This window comes from Bombina bombina, chromosome 4 (assembly GCF_027579735.1).
Source record: "Bombina bombina isolate aBomBom1 chromosome 4, aBomBom1.pri, whole genome shotgun sequence".
Taxonomy (NCBI): domain Eukaryota; kingdom Metazoa; phylum Chordata; class Amphibia; order Anura; family Bombinatoridae; genus Bombina; species Bombina bombina.
This window is the reverse complement of record NC_069502.1, coordinates 537354536-537380865: the sequence shown is the minus strand read 5'-3', so window position 1 is coordinate 537380865 and position 26330 is coordinate 537354536. Positions and strand designations below refer to the sequence as shown.

General features: G+C 37.2%; 1 protein-coding gene across 1 annotated transcript in view; it reads left to right on the top strand.

Annotated features, from left to right (window-relative positions):
• Positions 1 to 15370: 15370 nt before the first annotated feature.
• LCA5 (lebercilin LCA5) overlaps positions 15371 to 26330 on the top strand; it is a 121029-nt gene continuing 110069 nt past the window's right edge. Inside the window, exon 1 of the mRNA XM_053710471.1 lies at positions 15371 to 15609. The gene's annotated coding sequence lies outside the window, so the exon portion shown is untranslated. The remainder of the gene's footprint in view (positions 15610 to 26330) is intronic.

Genomic DNA, 26330 nt, shown 5'->3' with positions numbered 1-26330 from the left:
TCAAATACAATTGCCTCGCTAACGGCTCCCACCATGCAGCAATCCCTTAACCTGTACTATCTATACATACACACAACTTGGAAGGAAGTCCCTGTGCTAACTATCTAATTACTTGCAGCGTTGGGGTAAATAATCAAAAGCACACTGACTCAGTCAGCAGTTGTACCGAAGGGAAGAGGGACCGTCTGTGGCCAGATTGAGTGCTGTCTAATTACTGGGAGTGCGGGCCGGGTCAGGCCGGGGACCCATATTCAGTGAAATGAACTAGCGGTCAACCCTCAGTAAAGGCTTTACCCAAGATTGACCCTTGACTGCTAGTAGTAACTTTTCATTTCACTGCATGTGGGTCCCCGCACTCCCAGCAATTAGACAGCACTTAATCTGGCCACAGACGGTCCCTCTTCCCTTCGGTACAACTGCTGATTGAGACTGAGTCAGTGTGCTTTTGATTATTTACCCCAACGCTGCAAGTAATTAGATAGGTAGTTCCGCCCCTGCTCTTACCTCCTTAGACTGCTCTTCTGAAACTGGTGCTTGCTTGAGGCTCCACTCCACTGCTCCAGTCCAGAGAGCTCCTCTCAGCTCAACCTCTATCTCTGCAATGAGATTTCGCGCCGTTGAGCTGGGAGGAGCTTGTCAAGCGTCATCACGTGACTAAGTGATGACGCTCTTCTCTGTCACTGGCTGCTGCTGGCCTGCTGCCTGTCTCTCTCATAACACCTCCCACCCCTCGCACAGGCTGAAGTGTGCGAACAGCAGACTATGGGGATGGGGAGGCTGAGAGCTGCGCAGCAGGCAAATTTAGAATGCGCATAGCACAGTGCCAATAGCTTAGCTATCGCACGTGCGGTTAGGGGTTAGATAGACTAGTAAATTAGTACAGGGGCCAGGCTACAGGCTGTATTCTTTATATAATTATACTGTAACTTACTACATGTAAATAAATACATGTAATAATAAAAAGAAAATAAGTTTGGATTGTATTTTTTTCTGGGGGTCAAAAAAAATATAATTTTTTCAATAGGGGGCTATTGGAAAAATTATATTTTTTTTCTTCTGGGCTGGGCTGCTGGGGGGGGGCACGTGCGAGTGTGCTCAAATGGAGGAGCCTCCACTGTATGATGTTAAAGTGATGGTAAACTCTCCCCTTTTTAAAATAAGATCTGGAATGTAAGCGCTATTTTAGATGGAGTTTAATTCATTAGCTGTAATGAAGATGCAGTATAACATGCTTTTTAATATAGATATGAAATTCAAATACTGCATGCTCCTCCGCCCACTTCAAAAGTAACATTTTCTGTGAGCTAACAGATTGAATTGTTGTCCAATCAGCGCTCTCCCCATCTGGCACTTTTGTTGTAGCTAGAGCATTGATTGGAGAGTAATTCAATAATTTAGCTGACAGGAAAATTGACTTTTGCAGTGGGTGGTGTAACGTGGGGTATTTGAATTTCATATCTATATTAATAACTAAGTTATAGCGCATCTTCATTACAGCTAATGAATAAAACTCCATCTAAAATAGAGCTTACATTCCAGATCTGATTTTAAAAAGGGGAGAGTTTACCATCACTTTAAGAAGCGACATTGCCAAACATATATAAAAGTTACCTGCTCAATCAATTAGAGTTAAAAATGAATTATACACACTATTACACTAATAAACATTACTAAAATCAATAACGCAACAAACAAATAGATCCACTGTACCCATAATGCCCCTGTTCAAATCCCTTAAGGAGACATCTGACACATCTCTCTATGCTTTCGGAGCACAACCGGTTCATTGCACACATCACAAGTATTAGCTTTACTAAACACTATTAAAGGAATCAGTTAAAGGGACAGTCTAGTCAAAAATAAACATTCATGATTCAGATAGGGCATTCATTTTAAACAACTTTGCAATTTACTCTTATCATCAAATTTGCTTTGTTCTCTTGATATACTTTGTTGAAAGCTAAATCTAATCAGGCTCATATGCTAATTTCTAAGCCCTTGAAGGTCACCTCTTAGTGCATTTTGACAGTTTTTCACAGCTAGACAGTGGTAGTTCATGATAACATTGTGCTCACTCCAGTGGAGTTATTTATAAGTCAGCACTGATTGGATAAAATGCAAGTCTGTCAAAAACTCAGATAAGGGGACAGTCTGCAGAGACTTGGATACAAGGTAATCACAAAGGTAAAAAGTATATTCATATAAACGTGTTGGTTATGCAAAACTGCATACTTCCCAATGTTTCAAAATTCAAAAGAGGGACAGACACCCCCCCCCCCACACACACACACACAGCAAAAGTGTGATATGTGGTGGGCAAGAGCAGGGATGGGACTTAAATAAATCATAAGACCAAAGTAATATACATACAATTGTAAATAAAGTCATATATTTTAATACTCTTTGGCGGCAAATCAAACACAAGCTCAAACCACTGGTATAGCTATGTGAGCTCTGTATTTTATTAGCCTTTGCAGAGACAGTGCTAAATATTTTTATCTTAATTAGACATTTAATAATAGATTCTTTACAAATGCTCTCTGCATTCCCCATTAATATTCTAGATTCTGGCCTTTAAAGTCAGCAAAAATGCACAGTAAGGCAAGCTACACATATACATGTACACACACTCCAATACACAGAAACACACACTACATAGCATACACATGCAGTATACACATGCATACATAACTTACACATGCACATAAACACACTACTTAGCATACACTTATACATGCAGATACACACACACTACATAGCATACACTTATACATGCAGATACACACACACTACATAGCCTACACTTATACATGCAGATACACACACACTACATAGCATACACTTATACATGCAGATACACACACACTATATAGCATTCACTTATACATGCAGATACACACACACTACATAGTATACACTTATACATGCAGATACACACACACTACATAGCATACACTTATACATGCAGATATACACACACTACATAGCATACACTTATACATGCAGATACACACAGATACTACATAGTATACACTTATAAATGTAGATACACACACACACACACTACAGAGCATACACTTATACATGCAGATACACTCACACTACAGAGCATACACTTATACATGCAGATACACACACATACTACAGAGCATACACTTATACATGCAGATACACACACACACTACAGAGCATACACTTATACATGCAGATACACACACATACTACATAGTATACACTTATACATGCAGATACACACACACTACATAGCATACACTTATACATGCAGATACACACACACTACATAGCATACACTTATACATGCAGATACACACAGATACTACATAGTATACACTTATAAATGTAGATACACACACACACACACACTACAGAGCATACACTTATACATGCAGATACACTCACACTACAGAGCATACACTTATACATGCAGATACACACACATACTACAGGTCATACACTTATACATGCAGATACACACACATACTACATAGTATACACTTATAAATGCAGATTACACACACACACTACAGAGCATACACTTATACATGCAGATACACAGACACTACATAGTATACACTTATAAATGTAGATACACACACACTACATAGCATACACTTATACATGCAGATACACACAAACACTACATATCATACACTTATACTTGCAGATACACATATACACTACATAGCTTACAATTATAAATGCAGAGGCACACACACACTACATAGCTCACACTTATAAATGCAGAAACACACACACACTACATATCTTACACTTATACATGCAGATACACACACAGACACTACATAGCTTACACTTGCATATAGTACATGCACACACTATATAGCTTACACTTTTTTTTTTTAATAACTTTTTATTAGCCATAACAGAATACAATGCTATACTTTTCAGGTTCACAAAGGCGTGATAGTAAAACAAAAGGAAAAAGCCATATCACACAATGGTTCCAAAAAAAAAAAAAATTGTACAATCAAATCCTGCATTATCATTAGTTACAGTTTTCAATAAACATTTGTATGAATAAAAAAAAGGAACGAGAAACAGGCAAATACTATCACCATTAAATTTTAAAAAAAAAAACAAAAAAAACTTGCAATGACTTGCATTAGCTTGCATACTGTATGGTATTTTCTTAAATATATAAAACTATGACAGACAAAAAAAAAAAAAAAAAAAAAAAAAGGCCTCCACACCCCTCTAAACCTCCCACCATCCCCAATTCTATTCTTGACGTAACTCAGGGAATTCGCCATTTGCTATGGCGGTTTCCATATAGATAGAGCCCTTAAATGGGAAAATTATTTGTTTTTGTATTTCTATAGGGAAGCTATGGATTATACTTTTCATTTATAGAAAAATTGTTTAATTCTATGCTCTGAGTCTATTGATGTGTCCAATTGTTCTAAAATTAATTGGTTTTTGAGTTTTTGTATAAATTCTTTCAGGCTTGGGACTTGGTGCGATTTCCAGTGTTTCAGGATCAGCAATCTACCCGTAATGATTAGCGTGTTTAATTGGCGAATATTTTTATGTTCTAACTCCCCCTGGTTTATTAAAAAGAAAACACACCTATCATTAAATTGTATCTTGCATTGATTTATTTTGCTTGCCCAATTTGTTACTTTAAACCAACATTTTTTAATTTTTGTACAACTCCAAAAGCAGTGATCTAAGTCAGCATTAATAGTTTTACATTTGTGACAGCGTGCCAATGTTTTGTCCCATCTAGCCTTTACTTGAGGTGTAGTATAAATACGGTTTATAATTTTTGTATGTGATTCTCTCCATGAGGAAGCAATTGTTGCTCTGTCTACCAGATTAAAGCTAGTCTGAATTTTTTCAGTTGAGACTTGCCAACTATCTGCTATTCTTTCAATGTTGCGCTGTCCATGCGTACTATTAATTATTTTATAGATGGTTGAAATACTATACTTCCCAGCCTTGAAAAGAATTATAGCAGGGTCCAATTTATCCCATGTCTCTACCGTTATGTTTAATTGTGATGTGCCCTGCAGGTAGTGTCTTATTTGCAGATATGCGTAAAATTCTTTGCTTGGTAACTCAAATTCCTGTTGTAATTGCGAAAAGGATTTACAGATCTCTAAAGTGTCCTCTATCAGTTGGTTTACCTTAATTAGCCCTTTCGCTGCCCAGTTTTTGAAAATTTTAGATTCTAATCCCGGTGTAAAATTGGGATTTCCTTGAATAGGAAGATGTTTTGAATAAGTTACTGGTAAATTTAGTTGTAGTAGAATCTTTTGCCATGCCTTAATTACCATTTGTATAGCCGGGAACTGTTTAATTTTATGAGGACATTTATCGTTAGTAGTGTGCAACAAAGCGCAGAGAGAGTATGGGGCTACCAAAATCTCTTCCAGAGGTGACACCGAGTAATGGTCAGTCTTTGCTAGCCAATCCAATGCAATCTTCGCGATACAGGCTAAGTTATAAGTCTCGATATCTGGTAGAGCACAGCCCCCGTCTCTTCTGGAAAAAGAGAGTTTTTCAAGTGATATAGCCCGTCTTTTCTTGGCCCACAAAAATTGGGTACACGCTTGTTTATATAAATTAAGATCCGTTTTTTTAATCAAAATAGGTAGGTTTTGCATTAAATATAGCAGTTTGGGAAACAGCAACATTTTAATTAGGTTAATTTTACCGGTCAGGGTGAGTTTAAATTTTGCCCATTTTTCCATGTCATGTTTTATTTTAAGAAAGATTGGCGGATAATTAAGATCATACCAATCTTTAAAATTACTCGATAGTCTAATACCGAGGTAGGTGAAAGAGGCTTTTGCTTCCTTAAAAGGCGGAGATTGCATTGAATTCTTATTTTTACATAGCCAGAAGATTTCTGACTTTAAGGAGTTAATTTTGTAACCAGAAAATGTACCAAAATCTTGTAATATTTTATGTAATATTGGTATAGTTTTTTTTGTATTGGCAGTTAGAACTAATAAGTCGTCAGCATATAATAGTGTTGTTACCCGCCTTTTACCTATCTTTATCCCTTCCAAGTCTTTTCTCAATAATATAGCGAGGGGTTCTAATGCCAGGTTAAACAAATAGGGAGACAGTGGGCATCCTTGTCTAACCCCTTTGTATATTGGGAAGTATTTTGAGGGAGTGTCATTTATTATGACTGCAGCAGTAGCTGCCTTATATATTAAGGAGGTAAATTGGAGAAAAGGACCCTCGACTCCATATTTTTTGAGTGCTGTAAACAGGTGATCCCATATAATGGAGTCGAAGGCCTTCTCTGCATCAATTGTTATTAGTGCTGCGTCTGGTCCTGATAAGCCATCATCCATATCCATTTTTTTTTAAAAAGGTTAAGTATTAGCTCCAATTTACGTAAATTTCGTGTACAGCTTCTGCCCGGCATAAAACCTACTTGATCTTTATGTATTAATGATCCAATTAGGTGCTTAAATCTGTAGGCTATTATGGACATCAATAATTTATAATCACTGTTTAATAGTGATATCGGTCTATATGACCCTACGTCATCTTGATTTTTATTTTTTTTTAGTATCAATACTATTAAAGATGCAGCAAAATATTTGGAACACGTCATGTTTTCTATGAAGTATTGGTTAAACAACGAAGTTAATAAGGGTGTTATATCTTCAGAAAGAATTTTGTATAGTTCTGCTGGGATTTGGTCTGGACCCGCGGCTTTATTGACTGTTAGATTTTTAATTGCATTGGTGACTTCCAAGGCTGTAATAGGGGAATTTAATTCGTCTAACCTTATTCGATCTAACCTTGGCAATTGTACTTTGCTCCAAAAATTATTTTTGGTTTGTATATTAACTGGTGTCTCCGTATAGACCTCCTGAAAATATATGGATATAAATTTTTGGATTTCATTTATATTAGTGGTTCGCCCAGATGGGGTCTTAATAGAACCGATAATATCTCTCTTTTTTTTAGCTTTGGTTATGTTAGCTAGGAATTTTCCAGCTTTTCCGCCATGCCTATAAAAGAAAAGTCTTTTTTTAAGATCATCTTGTGCGGCTTTCTGCGTTAAAAATGTTTCTCTTTCTTTTTTAGTTTTTTGGTAGCTTTCCCATTGTTTTCTAATGGGATTGCTAATGTATAGGTTGTATGTATTACGTAATCGTGAAGCCAATTCAATATCTCTAGCCATAAATTTCCGTTTTTGTGTTACCAAGTAGGCTTTGATTTCACCTCTTATCACAGCCTTGAAAGTCTCCCATACAATTTCTAATTTTATTCCCGGAGTTGCGTTAGTTTGCATAAAATCTGACCATTTAATTCTTAGCCATGCTTTAAATTGTGTGTTTGACGTTAGATACCTAGGGAAGAAGAACCTACCTATATTACTTTCTTGTGCATTTTTTAATTTGAGATTAAGTGTGATAATTGCATGATCCGATAAAACTATTTCTTGAATTTCTGCCTTCATTTCTAGCCTTAATAATTTCTCGCTTACCAGGAAGTAGTCTATCCTAGACATCGTACAGTGTGCGTGTGATTCGCATGTATATTTCCGCGAGTCTGGGTTTTGGACCCGCCAAATATCTTTAATATTTAATGGATTACAAAAATTCTTAAATAATCTAACTTCCTGCTTGCTATTCCTGTTTAGTGATGGTTTAAGCCTGTCCAGGCTGGGATATTTGACAAGATTAAGGTCCCCTGCTATAATTAAATTTTCTGTGGAACTAGATAGTAATTTAGTCTGCAAGTTGGCCCAAAACGATTTGTCTATTTTATTGGGGCCATAGATATTGCACACTGTAATCTTTATCCCTGAAATTTCAATTTGTATTATCAAGAATCTTTCTTCTAGATCCAACTCCTTTCTTAAAATTTTGTACTGTAATTTTTTATGGAACAAGACTGCTACTCCCTTTTTCCTGTTAATACATGGTGTGCCCACTACTTCTCCCACCCAATCGCTCCTTAGTTTATGTAATTCAATCTCTTTCAGGTGCGTTTCCTGAATAAGTGCTACATCTATTTTATGCCTTTTAAGCTGAGCTAATATTTTTTTGCGTTTTATAGGTGACGAGATTCCCCCTACGTTCCACGAGGCAAAGTTAATTGAGTTACACATTTATATATAGTAAGTAGAGCGGCCCCTTATACAAAGAGCTGGGCAGGATTTCCATAGCCAACTCTATAAGTAGCTATAAGCAGATGGGTGATGGGGGGGGGAGGGGTGAGAGGAAAGGACATGCAGATACACACACACTACATAGCATATGCTTATACATGCCGATACACACACTACATAGCTTACACTTATTCATGCAGATACACACACACTACGCAGCATACACTTATATATACATATACACAGACGCTACATAGCTTACACTTATACATGCAGACACACATACACACTACCTAGTTTACACTTATACATGCAGATTCTCACACACACACTCTACATAGCATACACTTATACATGCAGATACACACACACTACATATCTTACACTTATACATGCAGATACACACACATACATACATACAGATACACACACACTACATATCTTAAACTTATACATGCAGATACATACACACACACACACTACGTAGCATACACTTATACATGCAGAAACACACACTACATAGCATACACTTATACATGCAGATACACACACACATTACATAGCTTATACTTATACATGCAGATACATACACATATATACATACATACATACATACATACATACATACATACATACAGATACACACACACTACATAGCATACACTTATACATGCAGATACACACACACACTACATATCTTACACTTATACATGCAGATACACACACACAGACACTACATAGCTTACACTTATACATGCAGATACACACACACACTACACAACATACACTTATACATGCAGATACACACTTACACTACATAGATTACACTTATACTTGCAGATACACACACTACATAGCTTACACTTATACATGCAGATACACACACACTACATAGCTTACACTTATACATGCAGATACACACACACACTACACAGCATACACTTATACATACATATACACACACACTACATTGCTTACGCTTATACATGCAGACACAAACACTACCTACCTTACAATTATACATGCAGATACACACACACACTACATGGCTTACATTTATATATGCAGATACACACGCACATTACATAGCCTACACTTATACATGCAGACACACACACTACATAGCTTACACCTATACATTAAGATACACAAATAGACACACACTACATAGCTTACACTTATTCATGCAGATACACACACACTACACAGCATACGCTTATACATGCCGATACACACACACTACAAAGCTTACACTTGTTCATGCAGATACACACACACTACACAGATACACACACACACACACTACATATCTTACACTTATACATGCAGATACACACACACATACATACATACATACATACATACAGATAAACACACACTACATAGCTTAAACCTATACATGCAGATACACACACACTACATAGCATACACTTATACATGCAGAAACACACACACTACATAGCATACACTTATACATGCATATACACACACACATTACATAGCTTACACTTATACATGCAGATACACACACACAGACATACATACATACAGATACACACACACTACATAGATTAAACTTATACATGCAGATACACACACACCCTACATATCATACACTTATATATGCAGATACACACACACTACATAGCATACACTTATACATGCAGATACACATACACACACACTACATAGCTTACACTTATACATGCAGATACACACACACAGAGACACTACATACCAGATACACACACACACTACATAGCATACACTTATACATGCAGATGCACACACACACTACCTACCTTACACTTATACATGCAGATACACACACTACATAGCTTATACTTATACATACAGATACACACACACACTACATAGCTTACACTTATACATGCAGATACACACACAAATACATACATACAGATACACACACACACACACACTACATAGCTTAAACTTATACATGCAGATACATACACACACTACATAGCATACACTTATACATGCAGAAACACACACACACTACATAGCATACACTTATACATGCAGATACACACACATTACATAGCTTACACTTATACATGCAGACACACAGACACTACATAGCTTACACTTATACATGCAGATACACACACACTACATAGCATACACTTATACATGCAGATACACACACGCACATTACATAGCCTACACTTATACATGCAGACACACACACTACATAGCTTACACTTATGCATTAAGATACATACAGATACACACAACTACATAGCTTATACTTATACATGCAGATACACACACACTACACAGCATACACTTATACATACATATACACACACACACTACATAGCTTACACTTATACATGCAGACACACACACACCAACACTACCTAGCTTACACTTATACATGCAGATACACACACACACTACATAGCTTACACTAAGACATACAGATACACACACACACTACATAGCTTACACTTATAGATATGCAGATACACACACACTACACAGAATACATTTATACATGCAGATACACACACACTACATATCTTACACTTATACATGCAGATACACACACACCCTACATATCATACACTTATATATGCAGATACACACACACACACACTACATAGCATACACTTATACATGCATATACACACACACATTACATAGCTTACACTTATACATGCAGATACACACACACAGACATAAATACATACATACAGATACACACACACTACATAGATTAAACGTATACATGCAGATACACACACACCCTACATATCATACACTTATATATGCAGATACACACACACACACTACATAGCATACACTTATACATGCAGATACACACACACACTACATAGCTTACACTTATACATGCAGATACACACACACACAAAGACACTACATAGCAGATACACACACACTACATAGCATACACTTATACATGCAGATGCACACACACTACCTACCTTACACTTGTACATGCAGATACACACACACTACATAGCTTACACTTATACATACAGATACACACACACACTACATAGCTTACACTTATACATACGCAGATACACACACACACTACACAGCATACACTTATACATGCAGATACACACACACACTACATAGCATACACTTATACATGCAGATACACACACAAATACATATATACAGATACACACACACACTACATAGCTTAAACTTATACATGCAGATACACACACACACACACACACTACATAGCATACACTTATACATGCAGAAACACACACACACTACATAGCATACACTTATACATGCAGATACACACACATTACATAGCTTACACTTATACATGCAGACACACAGACACTACATAGCTTACACTTATACATGCAGATACACACACACTACATAGCATACACTTATACATGCAGATACACACACGCACATTACATAGCCTGCACTTATACATGCAGACACACACACTACATAGCTTACACTTATGCATTAAGATACATACAGATACACACAACTACATAGCTTATACTTATACATGCAGATACACACACACTACACAGCATACACTTATACATACATATACACACACACACTACATAGCTTACACTTATACATGCAGACACACACCCCAACACTACCTAGCTTACACTTTTACATGCAGATACACACACACACTACATAGCTTACACTAAGACATACAGATACACACACACTACATAGCTTACACTTATAGATATGCAGATACACACACACTACACAGAATACACTTATACATGCAGATACACACACACTACATATCTTACACTTATACATGCAGATACACACACACACACACACACACATACATACATACATACAGATACATACACTACATAGCTTACACTTATACATGCAGACACACACCCCAACACTACCTAGCTTACACTTTTACATGCAGATACACACACACACTACATAGCTTACACTAAGACATACAGATACACACACACTACATAGCTTACACTTATAGATATGCAGATACACACACACTACACAGAATACACTTATACATGCAGATACACACACACTACATAGCATACACTTATACATGCAGATACACACACACACTACATAGCTTACACTTATACATGCAGATACACACACACAAAGACACTACATAGCAGATACACACACACTACATAGCATACACTTATACATGCAGATGCACACACACTACCTACCTTACACTTGTACATGCAGATACACACACACTACATAGCTTACACTTATACATACAGATACACACACACACTACATAGCTTACACTTATACATACGCAGATACACACACACACTACACAGCATACACTTATACATGCAGATACACACACACACTACATAGCATACACTTATACATGCAGACACACACACAAATACATATATACAGATACACACACACACTACATAGCTTAAACTTATACATGCAGATACACACACACACACACACACTACATAGCATACACTTATACATGCAGAAACACACACACACTACATAGCATACACTTATACATGCAGATACACACACATTACATAGCTTACACTTATACATGCAGACACACAGACACTACATAGCTTACACTTATACATGCAGATACACACACACTACATAGCATACACTTATACATGCAGATACACACACGCACATTACATAGCCTGCACTTATACATGCAGACACACACACTACATAGCTTACACTTATGCATTAAGATACATACAGATACACACAACTACATAGCTTATACTTATACATGCAGATACACACACACTACACAGCATACACTTATACATACATATACACACACACACTACATAGCTTACACTTATACATGCAGACACACACCCCAACACTACCTAGCTTACACTTTTACATGCAGATACACACACACACTACATAGCTTACACTAAGACATACAGATACACACACACTACATAGCTTACACTTATAGATATGCAGATACACACACACTACACAGAATACACTTATACATGCAGATACACACACACTACATATCTTACACTTATACATGTAGATACACACACACACACACACATACATACATACAGATACATACACTACATAGCTTACACTTATACATGCAGACACACACCCCAACACTACCTAGCTTACACTTTTACATGCAGATACACACACACACTACATAGCTTACACTAAGACATACAGATACACACACACTACATAGCTTACACTTATAGATATGCAGATACACACACACTACACAGAATACACTTATACATGCAGATACACACACACTACATAGCATACACTTATACATGCAGATACACACACACACTACATAGCTTACACTTATACATGCAGATACACACACACACAAAGACACTACATAGCAGATACACACACACTACATAGCATACACTTATACATGCAGATGCACACACACTACCTACCTTACACTTGTACATGCAGATACACACACACTACATAGCTTACACTTATACATACAGATACACACACACACTACATAGCTTACACTTATACATACGCAGATACACACACACACTACACAGCATACACTTATACATGCAGATACACACACACACTACATAGCATACACTTATACATGCAGATACACACACAAATACATATATACAGATACACACACACACTACATAGCTTAAACTTATACATGCAGATACACACACACACACTACATAGCATACACTTATACATGCAGAAACACACACACACTACATAGCATACACTTATACATGCAGATACACACACATTACATAGCTTACACTTATACATGCAGACACACAGACACTACATAGCTTACACTTATACATGCAGATACACACACACTACATAGCATACACTTATACATGCAGATACACACACGCACATTACATAGCCTGCACTTATACATGCAGACACACACACTACATAGCTTACACTTATGCATTAAGATACATACAGATACACACAACTACATAGCTTATACTTATACATGCAGATACACACACACTACACAGCATACACTTATACATACATATACACACACACACTACATAGCTTACACTTATACATGCAGACACACACCCCAACACTACCTAGCTTACACTTTTACATGCAGATACACACACACACTACATAGCTTACACTAAGACATACAGATACACACACACTACATAGCTTACACTTATAGATATGCAGATACACACACACTACACAGAATACATTTATACATGCAGATACACACACACACTACATAGCATACACTTATACATGCAGATACACACACACTACACAGAATACACTTATACATGCAGATACACACACACTACATATCTTACACTTATACATGCAGATACACACACACACACACACACACATACATACAGATACATACACTACATAGCTTAAAGGGACACTGAACCAAATTTTTTTTCTTTTGTGATTCAGATAGAGCATGCAATTTTAAGCAACTTTCTAATTTACTCCTTTTATCAATTTTTCTTCGTTCTCTTGCTATCTTTATTTGAAAAAGAAGGCATCTAAGCTTTTTGCGAACAGATGGCAAGCATTCCGGGACAGACCCTAAAATCGGGACTATCCCGAGAAAATCGTGACAATTGGGGGTATCAAAATGGGGAATGGGTTATGAAGGGATTATCTATCTTTTTAAACAATAAATATTCTGAAGTAGACTGTCCCTTTAGCCTGTGATACACACACACTACATAGCTTACCATTATAAATCGGTAAACCCCCGCAATGGAAAAACACACTGACAATACCAGATGATGTTTAGAAATTATGTACCAAAAACAAGCGAAAGGTTGTGATCAACCTCATAGAAAGAAAATGGAATTTGTTTAAAAATAAAATCAAGCAATTTGCATTTGTTTTCGAATTTCTTAAATCTAAGATTTCATTGTTATTATTTGCTGACTGTATGTCTGTGTACAATCTGTTTGCTATACACTAACTTGTGTTCTTTTTCTCTGCTACACACCCTGCACAATTAAACTAGATTGCAAGGGATTTTACAGAGCACAAGAAAATGCTGCCAACAGGTTGCATGTAGGATATTAGCTGCAGCAGCGTAACCAAGCAACTCATAAACCAGTGGAGGCCCTGCCACAGCTAATCATGCAGGGCCTTACATTGCTCCAATGAGGAGCTCTTTTGCTTCAGCTGTTGCTTGGAGCAGGGCATGTGTTGTGTCAGTACAGTCAGATCCTTGCATGGTTACCCTGGAGCTCCACGTAAATACACTACAGGAAGTAATGAAGCTGAAACAGATCAAAGCCTAGCAACACACGAGAAAAAGGTTCTGCTCCTGCCTGACGAGCCCAGACTCCTTCTAGAATCAGAGGGGCACTTGGGGACAGACAAACAGACACCAGCAGCGTATGTGAATCGCTACAGGCCTGTCACGTGACACTCATACGAGAAAGGTACCCTGTTCTGCATAGTTAATGTTAGCAATGCGTCTGTGTATGTACAAACTGTTTTAACAAATTGTCTGTCAAACAGAGCACTGGGAAAACATAAAAAAATCCCAAAATAGAATTCATTTGTAGCCAAAAAGCTGCTGGCGACCTTTGCAGTTTGTTTTCATATAGAGGGACTCAAGATGTTTAGTAAATACATCAGCATTGATTAAGGCTGCATAAATACTGGGATATGCATAGATTTGGGTGTACAGTGTTCAAAATTATTATCATAAAACCTTATTTTGCTGTACAAATGGGTAGGAGGAACTGGATAAAGTGTTAGAGCTGTCAAGTCAGACTGTCAGATAATGTGACATACTATTTGGTTACTCCAGACACACAGACAAAAAGAATATTACTCATCATTTACTGGTACAAATCTCTGCTTGTGTTGCTCAACACATCTGCTTTTTAGCAGCCTCCTTAGTCTAATTAAAAGCAGGCTTGGGGCATGTGATATTAAACACAATAAAATGCATATACAACAACAAATACATTTCCAAAAAAAAAGACACAAAAGAGAAACATGTTAGAAAAAGATAAATAGCCAGATTAATAAAAAAAACAAAAAACAAAGGCAAATTATTGGTTACATTGTGTTATCTATCTGTGACTTTGTCAGGTATACAAATTAGTGCAAACTAGGAAATATGTTTAATATTACCCACATTATTTATTTTTGGAAATGCAGATCCTACACAAAGTATTTTCACACAAAAAGATGACATAAGGTATTGCCTGAGAAGACCAGGATATCTTGCATTCATCACAGTAATCGTCTCCAGAAGTGGCTGTGCACTTTCCTTTCTGCATGGCAACCAATACTGTTTATTATAATGTATTCCAATTCCACAGGGCAGCTGTGTCAGTTTCTAGGTGGCCTTTGGGCTGTCTCCTATTGCAAAACAACACCTTCAAATTATTAAGATAATATTCCTTAAAGAGCCAATTACATGCTTTAAAGGGACATGAAACCCAACATTTTTCTTTCATGATTCAGATAGCAAATACAATTTTAAACAACTTTCCAATTTACTTCTATTATTTAATTTGCTTCTTTCTCTGGTTATCCTTTGCTGAAAGGTTTATCTAGGCAAGCTAAGGAGCAGCAGAGAACCTAGGTTCTAGCTGTTGATTGGTGGCTGAATATATATATATATATTGATTGTTAAAGGCTCACCCATGAGTTCAGTTAGAAACCATTAGTACATTGCTGCTTCTTCAACAAATGATACCAAGAGAATAAAAGAAATTAAATAATAGAAGTAAATTAAAAAGTTGCTTAAAATTGTATTTTCTATCTGAATCATGAGAGGAAAAATTTGGGTTTCATGTCCCTTTAATTATTAAAGAGTGTCATTTTATTACTAGCAATGCTGCAATGATATCTGTTTAAAGGGATATGAAACCCATAATGTTTTCTTTTGTGATTCAGACAGAACATAATTTTTTTAAACAGTTTCCAATTTACTTATTTTATCAACTTTTCTCTGTTCCCATGGTATTCTTTGTTGAAAAGATAACTAGGTAGACATCTGGGGCGTGATCAGATATAGATCGTAGTTTGCGGCGCAAGCGAGGGAACCCCCGCCGCCCGTAGTTTCAGCTCGCAACTCGAGCTATCCCATATACGGCGCCGTCAGATGCTAAAGTGCCGTAAGTCGGATAAACCAGCGATGTCCAGAAATCTGCGTAAGTACAAATTTCTGGAGTCGCCAGTGACTTACGGCACTTTAGAAACTGCCGGCGCCTACAAAACCTGACTAAGTTATAAAATCTCCCGTACTGTATAACACGCCTCCCAAACATAGCCCGACACGTATACCCTTCTATCCGCTATCCCCCCTCACTCTCCTAATAATAAAAAATGTATTAACCCCTAAACCGCTGCTCCAGGACCCCGCCGCACCTATTAAAGTTATTAACCCCTAAACCGCCGCTCCCGGACCCCACCGCACCTAATAAAGTTATTAACCCCTAAACCGCCGCTCCCGCCGCCACCTACATTAACTACCCCCTAATGTGAGCCCCTTACACCGCCGCCACCTACATTACCTACCCCCTAATATGAGCTCCTACCCCGCCGCCATCTACATTAACTAGCCCCTAAGGTGAGCTCCTACCCCGCCATCAGCTATATTAAAATTATTAACCCCTAATCTAATCCCCCTACCCTGCCGCCAGCTATATTAAAATGATTAACCCCTAATTTAAATCCCCCTACCCCGCCGCCAGCTATATTAAATTAATTAACCCCTAATCTAAATTCCCCTACACTGCCGCCACCTATATTACATTTATTAACCCCAATCTAATCCCCCTATACCGCCGCCACCTATATTAAATTAATGAACCCCTAAAATCAGGGGCGTATTTAGGTTTTGTGCTGCCCTAGGCACTCAAAATTCTGCTGCCCCCCCCACCCCCACCCCACCCCAGGTTTAAGGCCTTTTTTTTAGACATTATATTTTTGGGGCAGGGTGTAAAAATTTAAAAAAATGTGTTTTTAAGTAGATGTTCACCAGGGCTTGCATTCACTCTGGTCACACACACACACATACATATATCTATCTATCTATCTATCTATCTATCTATCTATCTATCTATCTATCTATCTATATATATATATATATATATATATATATATATATATATATAAAGACATTATTTTGCAAGTCAGATGATTAAAGTGTTTATATCAGAAAAAAATATCCTTCACTGTATGATAGTTTGTCAGTAGGTAGTTGTTTAACCTTAAACATCTTCTTTGGTGATTGACAGCTATTTAAGCAAAATATCTGCTTGGATAAATATGTAATGAATATACAAACTGGCCTTTAAAAGTACTTAAAAAATACAACAGTAGTTATGATAGGTTTAGGAATTGTATCCTAGGGGATAAAGTCACATGATACAATCATAATAAAGTATATACTTGTATTGTTTCTGAATGTATTAAATGCATAAAACATATTTTAGTTGTGTTTTAAGTCACATGGTTGTATAGATTCAGCAATAAATACTTATTCTTTGCATGTTTGACAGATAGACAAACAGTAAATGTACAAGTATTTAGTGACTAATCCGTTTAAGTATTTTAATGCCTAATGAAGGTGTGTCACCACGTCATGCGCACCCACATACAATCCCATAGGATAGCAATAGCCAGGCCCTGGTTGATTTAGCCACCCGGCCCTGAGTTCAGTAGAGTGGCCCTAGGGACTCAAAATTCTGCTGCCCCTTAAAAATCTGCTGCCCTAGGCACCGGCCTCGTTGGCCTATGCCTTAATACGCCCCTGCCTAAAATACTAAACTATCCCTACCACTAAACCTAAGTCTAACCCTACAAATAGCCCTGAAAAGGGCTTTTTGCGTGGTATTACCCCAACGTAAACAGCTCTATTGCCAGCCCTTAAAAGGGCTTTTTGCGGGGCTTTGCCCCAAAGTAATCAGCTCTTTTACCAGCCCTTAAAAGGGCTTTTGGCGGGGAATTGTCACAAAGTAAACAGCTCTTTTTGCCTATAATCTAAATCCCCCTACACCGCCGCCACCTATAATAAATGTATTACCCCCTAATTTAATCCCCCTACACCACCGCCACCTATATTAAATACGTTAACCCCTAATCTAATCCCCCTACACCGCCGCCACCTATATTAACTATATTAACCCTAATTATATTAGGGTTAATATAGTTATTATATTATATATATATATTAAGTGTAATAACCCTATCTAACTCTAACACCCCTAACTAAATTCTTATTAAAATAAATCTAATTAATATTAATATTATTAATGAAAATATTCCTATTTAAATCTAAATACTTACCTATAAAATAAACACTAAGATAGCTTCAATATAATTAATAATTACATTGTAGCTATTTTAGGGTTTATATTTATTTTACAGGTAACTTGGTATTTATTTTAACTAGGTACAATAGCTATTAAATAGTTAATAACTATTTAATAGCTACCTAGTTAAAATAATTACCAATTTAACTGTAAAATAAATCCTAACCAAAGTTACAAATACACCTACACTATCAATAAATTAAATAAACTACAAATCTCACCCCCCAACATTAAAACCCACCACCCACATACCCCTACTCTAAACCCACCCAAACCCCCCTTAAAAAAACCTAACACTAAGCCCCACTTAGACCTGCTTTATTTTTAGCGGATGTTGCTGCAGCTTCAACTTTTTGGTTAGAAGCTTTAGCGCAACAAGTAACAGATCATAATTTTATAGCATTATTATTATTCTATAACATGCTAATAATTTTATTGGTGATACCATCTTTTGATATCATTAGAGTTGATGTCAGGTATATGTCTCTAGCTATTTTAGCTAGAAAAGCTTTATGGATTAAACTTGGAATGCTGACATGTCTTCTAAGTCAACTTTGCTTTCCCTTTCTTTCCAGGGTAAATAATCATTTTCGTTCCTTTCCTCACAACAAGGAACAAAAGCCTGATCCTTCATCCTCAGGAGCGGTATCAGTTTGGAAACTATTTCCAGTTTGGAATATATCCAAGCCTTATAGAAACCTATAGCCAGCTCCTAAGTACCTATGAAGGTGCGGCCCTTATTCCAGCTCAGCTGGTATGGGGCAGATTACGTTTTCTTCAAAGAAATTTGGATCAATTCCGTTCTTAATCTCTGGTTTCAGAAACATTGTTTCAGAAAGGTACAGAATTGGCTTCAAGTTAAGGCCTCCTGCTAAGAGATTCTTTTCTTTCCCGTGTCCCAGTTAACACAGCAAAGGCTCAGCATTTCTGAAATGTGTTTCAGATCTAGAGTTGGCTGGAGTATTTATGCCAGTTCCAGTTCTGGAACAGGGGCTGGGGTTTTATTTTATCTCTTCATTGTACCAAAGAAGGTCAATTCCTTCAGACCAGTTCCGGATCTATCATTATTGAATCGTTATGTTACGATACCAACATTCAAGATGGTTACTGTAGGACTATCCTGCCTTTTGTTTAGCAAGGGCATTATATGTCTACAATAGATTTACAGGATGTGTATCTGCATATTCCGATTCATCCAGATCACTTTTAGTGTCTGAGATTCTCTTTTTAGACAAGCATTACCAGTTTTGTGGCTCTACCGTTTGGCCTAGCCTCAGTTCCAATAATTTTTTTCAAAGGTTCTCGGTGCCCTTCTTTCTGTAATCAGAGAATAGGGTTTTGGTATTTCCTTATTTGGACGATATCTTGGTACTTGCTCAGTCTTCTCATTTTCGAAGAACGACTTGTGTTGTTTCTTCAAGTTCATGGTTGGAGGATCAATTTACCAATCAGTTCATTGATTCCTCAGACAAGGGTAACCTTTTTAGGTTTCTAGATAAATTCAGTGTCTATGACTCTGTCCTTGTCAGACAAGAGAAGTTTAACATTGATATCAGCTTGTCAAAACCTTCAGTCACAATCATTCCCTTTGGTAGCCTTATGCATGGAAATGTTGGGTCTTAGGACTGCCGCATCAGATGCGATCTCCTTTGCTCATTTTCACATGCGACCTCTTCAGCTCTGTATGCTGAACCAATGGTGCAGGGATTACTCAAAGATATCTCAATTAATATCTTTAAACCGATTTTACGACACTCTCTGACATGGTGGACAGATCACCATCGTTTAGTTCAGGGGGCTTCTTTGTTCTTCCGACCTGGACTATAATCTCAACAGATGCAAGTCTTACAGGTTGGGGAGCTGTGTGGGGGTATCTGATGGCACAAGGGGTTTGGGAATCTCAGGAGGTGAGATTTCCGATCAATATTTTGGAACTCCGTGCAATTTTCAGAGCTCTTCAGTCTTGGCCTCTTCTGAAGAGAGAGTTGTTCATTTGTTTTCAGATAGACAATGTCACAACTGTGGCATACATCAATCATCAAGGAGGGACTTACAGTCCTCTGGCTATGAAAGAAGTATCTCGAATTTTGGTTTGGGCGGAATCCAGCTCCTGTCTAATCTGTGCGGTTCATATCCCAGGTATGGACAATTGGAAAGCGGATTATCTCAGTCGCCAAACGTTGCATCCGGGCGAATGGTCTCTTCACCCAGAGGTATTTCTTCAGATTGTTCAAATGTGGGAACTTCCAGAAATAGATCTGATGGCTTCTCATCTAAACAAGAAACTTCCCAGGTATCTGTCCAGATCCCGGGATCCTCAGGCGGAGGCAGTGGATGCATTATCACTTCCTTGGAAGTATCCTCCTGCCTATATCTTTCCGCCTCTAGTTCTTCTTCCAAGAGTAATCTCCAAGATTCTGAAGGAATGCTCGTTTGTTCTGCTGGTAGCTCCGGCATGGCCTCACAGGTTTTGGTATGCGGATCTTGTCCGGATGGCCTCTTGCCAACCGTGGACTCTTCCGTTAAGACCAGACCTTTTGTCTCAAGGTCCTTTTTTCCATCAGGATCTGAAATCCTTAAATTTAAAGGTATGGAGATTGAACGCTTGATTCTTGGTCAAAGAGGTTTCTCTGACTCTGTGATTAATACTATGTTACAGGCTCGTAAATCTGTATCCAGAGAGATATATTATAGAGTCTGGAAGACTTATATTTCTTGGTGTCTTTCTCATCATTTTTCTTGGCATTCTTTTAGAATACCGAGAATATTACAGTTTCTTCAGGATGGTTTAGATAAGGGTTTGTCCGCAAGTTCCTTGAAAGGTCAAATCTCTGCTCTTTCTGTTCTTTTTCACAGAAAGATTGCTATTCTTCCTGATATTCATTGTTTTGTACAAGCTTTGGTTCGTATAAAGCCTGTCATTAAGTCAATTTCTCCTCCTTGGAGTTTGAATTTGGTTCTGGGGGCTCTTCAAGCTCCTCCATTTGAACCTATGCATTCATTGGATATTAAATTACTTTCTTGGAAAGTTTTGTTCCTTTTGGCCATCTCTTCTGCCAGAAGAGTTTCTGAATTATCTGCTCTTTCTTGTGAGTCTCCTTTTCTGATTTTTCATCAGGATAAGGCGGTGTTGCGAACTTCTTTTAAATTTTTACCTAAGTTGTGAATTCCAACAACATTAGTAGAGACATTGTGGTTCCTTCATTATGTCCTAATCCTAAGAATTCTAAGGAGAAATCGTTGCATTCTTTGGATGTTTTTAGAGCTTTGAAACATTATGTTGAAGCTACTAAGTCTTTCCGAAAGACTTCTAGTTTATTTGTTATCTTTTCCGGTTTTAGAAAGGCCAGAAAACTTCTGCCATTTCTTTGGCATCTTGGTTGAAATCTTTATTTCATCTTGCCTTTGTTGAGTCGGGTAAGACTCCGCCTCATAGGATTACAGCTCATTCTACTAGGTCAGTTTCTACTTCCTGGGCGTTTAGGAATGAAGCTTCGGTTGATCAGATTTGCAAAGCGGCAACTTGGTCCTCTTGGCATACTTTTTCCAAATTCTACCATTTTGTTGTATTTTCTTCTTCTGAAGCAGTTTTTGGTAGAAAAGTACTTCAGGCAGCGGTTTCAGTTTGAATCTTCTGCTTATGTTTTTCATTAAACTTTATTTTGGGTGTGGATTATTTTCAGCAGGAATTGGCTGTCTTTATTTTATCCCTCCCTCTCTAGTGACTCTTGTGTGGAAAGATCCACATCTTGGGTAGTCATTATCCCATACGTCACTAGCTCATGGACTCTTGCTAATTACATGAAAGAAAACATAATTTATGTAAGAACTTACCTGATAAATTAATTTCTTTCATATTAGCAAGAGTCCATGAGGCCCGCCCTTTTTTGTGGTGGTTATGATTTTTTTGTATAAAGCACAATTATTCCAATTCCTTATTTTCTTATCACCCCACTTCTTGGCTATTCGTTAAACTGAATTGTGGGTGTGGTGAGGGGTGTATTTATAGGCATTTTAAGGTTTGGGAAACTTTGCCCCTCCTGGTAGGAATGTATATCCCATACGTCACTAGCTCATGGACTCTTGCTAATATGAAAGAAATGAATTTATCAGGTAAGTTCTTACATAAATTATGTTTTTTTTTACAGGCAAAAGAGTTGTTTACTTTGGGGCATGCCCCGCAAAAAGCCCTTTTAAGGGCTGGTAAAAGAGCTGGTTAATTTTTAATTTAGAATAGGGTAGGGCATTTTTTTATTTTGGGGGGCTTTATTATTTTATTAGGGGGCTTAGAATAGGTGTAATTAGCTTAACATTTGTGTAATCTTTTTTTATTTTTTGTAATTTAGGGTTTGTTTGTTTTTTATTTTGTTTAGTGTATTTAATTGTATTTTAGTTTAGAGATTTGTAGTTTATTTAATTTATTGATAGTGTAGGTGTATTTGTAACTTAGGTTAGGATTTATTTTACAGGTAAATTGGTAATTATTTTAACTAGGTAGCTATTAAATAGTTATTAACTATTTAATAGCTATTGTACCTAGTTAAAATAAATACCAAGTTACCTGTAAAATAAATATAAACCCTAAAATAGCTACAATGTAATTATTAATTATATTGTAGCTATCTTAGGGTTTATTTTATAGGTAAGTATTTAGATTTAAATAGGAATATTTTAATTAATAATATTAATATTAATTAGATTTATTTTAATAAGAATTTAGTTAGTGGTGTTAGAGTTAGATAGGGTTATTATACTTAATATATATATTTATAATATAATAACTATATTAACTATATTAACCCTAATATAATTAGGGTTAATATATATAATATAATAACTATATTAACTATATTAACCCTAATATAATTAGGGTTAATATAGGTGGCGGCGGTGTAGGGGGATTAGATTAGGGGTTAATGTATTTAATATAGGTGGCGGCGGTGTAGGGGGATTAGATTAGGGGGTAATACATTTATTTTAGGTGGCGGCGGTGTAGGGGGATTTAGATTATAGGCAAAAGAGCTGTTTACTTTGTGACAATGCCCCGCCAAAAGCCCTTTTAAGGGCTGGTAAAAGAGCTGATTACTTTGGGGCAAAGCCCCGCAAAAAGCCCTTTTAAGGGCTGGCAATAGAGCTATTTATTTTGAGGTAATGCCACGCGAAAAGCCCTTTTCAGGGCTATTTGTAGGGTTAGACTTAGGTTTAGTGGTAGGGATAGTTTAGTATTTTAGGGGTTAATTAATTTAATATAGGTGGCGGCGGTATAGGGGGATTAGATTAGGGGTTAATAAATGTAATATAGGTGGCGGCGGGGTAGGGGGATTAGGGTTAGTTAGGGGGTAGTTAATGTAGGTTGCGGCGGTGTAAGGGGCTCACATTAGGGGGTAGGTAATGTAGATGGCAGCGGTGTAGGGGCTCACATTAGGGGGTTATACATTTAATGTAGGTGGTGGGGGGTTCGGGAGCGGCGGTTTAGGGGTTAAATACTTTATTAGGGATTGCGGCGGGGGATCGCGGTTGACAGGTAGATAGACATTGCGCATGTGTTAGGTTTTATTTTGCAGGTAGTTTAGGGAGTTACGGGCTCCAATAGACAGCGTAAGGCTTACTACGCCTGCAATTTGTGGCAGGAAATAGTGCTGCCATCTAGTTTTCTTGCAAATGGGTAACATTCTTGCATAACTTCTGCCATATAGTGCTCCAGAAATGTGCACGCTCCTGAGCTTACCTCCCTGCTTTTCAACAAAAGATACAAAGAAGATTTGAAATAAAAGTAAATTAGAAAGTTGTTTAAAACTGCCTATTCTATCTGAATCATGAAATAATTTGTTGGGGGGGGGGTTATGTCCCTTTAACCCCTCTGCTCTGCTGATTGGATCAGAGACTGTTTCTACTCAGGACCAGCAAGAGCTCTGAGTGCATTTGAATTGTGCAATAAACTGGTCGTGCTTTGTATGATGCAATTTCAGCCATCAAAGTTGAAAATAAAAGTTAAATATAGAAATAAAGGTGCTATTTGATCAAACTTCTTTTAAGTGCCTTGGAATCTAATTATACACAAATGATCCTAGCAGGTTTAGTTCCTGATTTATGCTGCATAATTATTTATGCCATCATTTTTTTTTGTGCTTATGAGCATTGCTGGTATTTTTTCCAGAAAAGGTGGCAACCCCAGCCATTACTGACCTGATGCACGCCACACTCTCTGAGAATGTGACTGCACTAAAACAACGGTTATAACTTTCACTAGAGGTATTTTTGCTAATTCAAGAATATTGCACACATGCACAAGCAGAACGTTATGGGCCCTGTGAGGGGACATCCGGCAACCTGACATACAAACATTGCAATGGGCTTTATTGAGTGTAGGATTAGGATATTATAGTTGTAATAATGTTACACTTGCTCTTATTTTGTTGTGCATACAGTGCCTACCTTACTTAAATGGATATTAAACATTCTGTTTCATTGTTGTAATAATAAAAACTCTAAGCAGTGGTTTCACTTGATAGAAATCATTGCAATATATAATATTCATCATTTTGAAAGGATTTTACCTTTATTTATTTTTGTAACTTAATTTGTGCAGTGTCCATTTCCTGCCACAGCCCTACAAGGGGCCTAGGGTCTCTAGAGCAAGGCTTATCTAGCTTGATGTCATACATCTTCTAGATTAATTTGAGCTGGTTTACTATTCAGATAATGCTAGAGAGACAGCAAGTTTTTGTTTTGCTTCTGCTCAGAAGAGGCAGAAAGCAACTTAAAGGGACATGAAACACTAAATGTTTCATTCATAATTCAGATAGAGCATACAATTGTAAACA